Below are 4873 nucleotides of genomic sequence, written 5' to 3'. Positions count from 1 at the left end.
GTAGAATTTTCCACGGTGCGGAGCCGAGCCTCCAATTCGCCCAGCCTGGCCTCCAAAGCTACGAATAAGCTACACTTATTACAAGTACCGTTACTGCTAAAGGACGCCGAGGAATAACTAAACATTTCACACCCAGAGCAGAAAAGTGCGGGAGAGACAGGAGAAGCCGCCATGCTAAATCGGCTAAGAGCTAGTAGCTGCGCTAAGCTAGCGGATTCCTAAAAACACGCAAAGTGAATAATGTGTAAATAATTTAGAGGTGATTCAGCAGAAGGAGTGCTTTAGTTAAGGCACGTGAAGATTACACTGGGAAACAAATCGTAATCTAGATAACTAGAACAATCTAACTGTGCAGATTAAACAGCTAACAGATACAGAAAAACACCGCTGTGCTCCGGAACAGGAAGTGATACAATACCGCAGTGAGAGCCAACCACCAGTAGAGGCAAGCAAACATTCCACCAATGCAAAAAAGCAGTCCTACATATTTTTTTAATATGCGCTTTGAATGACATATCCTGATCAAAAATGACTCCAAGATTTCTCACAGTATTACTAGAGGTCAGGGTAATGCCATCCAGAGTAAGGATCTGGTTAGACACCATGTTTCTAAGATTTGTGGGGCCAAGTACAATAACCTCAGTTTTATCTGAGTTTAAAAGCAGGAAAATAGAGGTCATCCATGTCTTTATGTCTGTAAGACAATCCTGCAGTTTAGCTAATTGGTGTGTGTCCTCTGGCTTCATGGATAGATAAAGCTGGGTATCATCTGCGTAACAATGAAAATTTAAGCAATACCGTCTAATAATACTGCCTAAGGGAAGCATGTATGGATGACCTCTAATTTCCTGCTTTTAAACTCAGATAAAACTGAAGTTATTATACTTGGCCCCACAAATCTTAGAAACATGGTGTCTAACCAGATCCTTACTCTGGATGGCATTACCCTGACCTCTAGTAATACTGTGAGAAATCTTGAAGTCATTTTTGATCGGGATATGTCATTCAATGTGCATATTAAACAAATATGTAGGACTGCTTTTTTGCATTTGCGGAATATCTCTAAAATTAGAAAGGTCTTGTCTCAGAGTGATGCTGAAAAACTAATTCATGCATTTATTTCCTCTAGGCTGGACTATTGTAATTCATTATTATCAGGTTGTCCTAAAAGTTCCCTGAAAAGCCTTCAGTTAATTCAAAATGCTGTAGCTAGAGTACTGACGGGGACTAGAAGGAGAGAGCATATCTCACCCATATTGGCCTCTCTTCATTGGCTTCGTGTTAATTCTAGAATAGAATTTAAAATTCTTCTTCTTACTTATAAGGTTTTGAATAATCAGGTCCCATCTTATCTTAGGGACCTCATAGTACCATATCACGCCAATAGAGCGCTTCGCTCTCAGACTGCAGGCTTACTTGTAGTTCCTAGGGTTTGTAAGAGTAGAATGGGAGGCAGAGCCTTCAGCTTTCAGGCTCCTCTCCTCTGTAACCAGCTCCCAATTCAGGGAGACAGACACCCTCTCTACTTTTAAGATTAGGCTTAAAGTGGATATGACACTTAAAGACAACATAATCTTATTACATGTAACAAAGGTTATATAATTCGGTCAACCTAAGCCTTTTGGGAAAATGGGTGCGGTTCTCCCGTTATATCCAATATTTGTATTTCCCGCGCTGAAAAATGTACACACCCTCTGACCAGCCTCCCGCTGAGCGCCAAAAGTGAATACGTCACAGGCTGGAGACCATTTCGGCTTACAGCTTGGTGGTCGTTGTCTACACTTTTTTTCAGCGGCAGAAATTTTGGGAATTGTTTGTAGATATGCCTGACTAGTGTGTCGCAGCATTTTGCACCAACACAAGGGCGAAAGGTTTTAGTCTTTTCAAGTTTCCACGGGACGAAAATCTCCGTGAAAAGTGGGTTCAGCAAGTTCGTCGTACAAGATCAGGTCTGACGAAAGGGATGCCATGGAGGCCGACCGCGTATTCTTATTTGTGCTGCGCACATTTTGAAGATGCGTGTTTCGACGCCGTCCCAGCTTTGAAGGAGCTATTCGGGATAAATGTACGTCGCAAGAAGCTTTTGTTGCCGGGGGCTGTTCCAAGCATCTTTCCCCGTGGCACATGGACATCCACGTCCACCAGAGCCTGTGAAGCGTAGAGAATCTGCTTCATTGGAGAAACGACGGAGATTGGAGGTGGGTTTCCAGGATTTTGTATGTCTCGAGTGAAAAACATCTCTAAGTGATACAGTGGCAAACATTTTCACATCTTGTACTGTTATGTAGCATGTGCATGCCTGCATGAAAACATAATATCCACAACACAGTCTCACGGTAAGACGTGATAACGCAGCACGAAATATACGGCTGCACTTGAAGCGCGGGGAGGGGGGGGTCGGGGTCGGGGTGTCGTTATGGTTGGGAGTAGGAGTAAAAATAAACCCATCACGAAACTTTGACAAATTTCGTCACGGGCATGAAAAAACAATTACGTGAGACTGGACTGAATACCCATGTATACATGTATGTTCGCGGAGCAGTGTACACTGTGAAAAGTTTTACCCTGCTAAAAAAAAAAATAATAATGGTGTCCAGATATCACATCTAATATATTTGACTTCACATAATCTAAATTATTTCATTTCACACATGTCACAAAATGTAAAGAAAATGAGTTACACAATCAAATCAATATTTGATCTAGCTTTTTATTTCAAATGAGCAACTGCATGTTACACTTTTTACAGTGTGGACTGTGTTGGGAAAGTGTCAGTACACGGACCCACAACAGGGGGCGCAAATGAACGGACAATGGAGAAAGTCAAATAACAAGGCTTTAATCAATCAATCAATCAACTTTTTTCTTATATAGCGCCAAATCACAACAAACAGTTGCCCCACGGCGCTCTATATTGTAAGGCAAGGCCATACAATAATTATGAAAAACCCCAACGGTCAAAACGACCCCCTATGAGCAAGCACTTGGCTACAGTGGGAAGGAAAAACTCCCTTTTAACAGGAAGAAACCTCCAGCAGAACCAGGCTCAGGGAGGGGCAGTTTTCTGCTGAGACTGGTTGGGGCTGAGGGAAAGAACCAGGAAAAAGACATGCTGTGAAGGGGGGCAGAGATCGATCACTAATGATTAAATGCAGAGTGATGCATACAGAGCAAAAAGAGAAAGAAACAGTGCATCATGGGAACCCCCCCACAGTCTACGTCTAAAGCAGCATAACCAAGGGATGGTCCAGGGTCACCTAATCCAGCCCTAACTATAAGCCTTAGCGAAAAGGAAAGTTTTAAGCCTAATCTTAAAAGTAGAGAGGGTATCTGTCTCCCTGAACTGAATTGGGAGCTGGTTCCACAGGAGAGGAGCCTGAAAGCTGAAGGCTCTGCCTCCCATTCTACTCTTACAAACCCTAGGAACTACAAGTAAGCCTGCAGTCTGAGAGCGAAGCGCTCTAATGGGGTAATATGGTACTACGAGGTCCCTAAGATAAGATGGGACCTGATTATTCAAACCTTATAAGTAAGAAGAAGAATTTTAAATTCTATTCTAGAATTAACAGGAAGCCAATGAAGAGAGGCCAACACGGGTGAGATATGCTCTCTCCTGCTACTCCCCGTCAGTACTCTAGCTGCAGCATTCTGAACCAACTGAAGGCTTTTTAGGGCTTTACTGTTGTGAACGTGCACAACGAATACAACCAATCATGGAAATGGACAACAGTCAATTCACAAAAGTGTCGTGTGGGCAGGCTCGAAGATAGGAGACGCCTCTCCAAGGTAAGACCGGAACCACACAGCTTCCTCCGCCACAGGACCCCGGGAATACTGGACCCGCCAAGTCCCGAACTCCCAGGTGGCCACTGCCTCCGCGTGTCGGACCTGGTACTGCTGGCGAGGAACAAAGAACAGTTAGATGGGGGCGCGTTTGCACCCAAGACTCCGAACAGCAGGGAAGTTACCTCCACCTCTCGTTGGAACAGTAATCCACAATCTAAGCACTAATCTAAAAGGATACACTCCGTCAGCTTTGATACGTTACCTTTCAGGTAGAAACGATATCTCGGCAATGAGGTGGAGATGCTGTCCTGCTGATATACCCCACTGATGATTGCTGTCAGCTGTCTCAGGTGATGGGTGACAGCTGTCACCTTGGCTGCTCCTGTGAGGCGGCGGCGCCCTCTGGTGCCTGGAGCCCGCACTCCAGGCAGGGCGCCCACTGGTGGTGGTGGGCCAGCAGTACCTCCTCTTCAGCGGCCCACACAACAGACTGGTTGCTATGCGGCAATCCCAACTTAGATATTATTATAATTAGGTAATTATTTTAAGAATGTTGAAGGCTGACGCCTCACCAGAAAAATGTGAACCCTGTATTTGAAGTGGAATTTTTTTCCACAATTTTCTGACCACAGGTTTCAAATAAAATTGATTTGATTTGATCTTGCCGGCAACGTGCTTGATGTCTGTGGTGAACTCTGAGATGTAGGCAAGCTGCCATTTCTGGCAGGCGTACCAGGGTTCTGACACTTTGGCCACGGCGAAGGTCAGCGGCTTGTGGTTGACAAAAGCTGTAAATGCCGTCCCTCAGTAGTGTGCAGAAGTGCTGGACGGCAAGGTGCAGGGCGAGCAGGTCCCGGCTGAACGTGCTATAGTTGCACTTATTGGGGCGTAACTGTTGACTGAAGCAGCTGCCATGCCTCAATCACCCACTGCTCATGTACTGCGCCCACCACGTCAATGTATCCATCGTGATGAGTATGGGGGCGTCCAGTGATGGGTGGGCCAGCAATGTCTTCTGTCTTGGGTGTGTTCACCATAACAGGAGTTTCGCCACAACATGGACTCGGCGGGAGAAGACCAGATCCAC

This window comes from Thalassophryne amazonica, chromosome 6 (genome assembly GCF_902500255.1).
Source record: "Thalassophryne amazonica chromosome 6, fThaAma1.1, whole genome shotgun sequence".
Taxonomy (NCBI): Eukaryota; Metazoa; Chordata; class Actinopteri; order Batrachoidiformes; family Batrachoididae; genus Thalassophryne; species Thalassophryne amazonica.
This window is presented reverse-complemented; position numbering follows the sequence as displayed.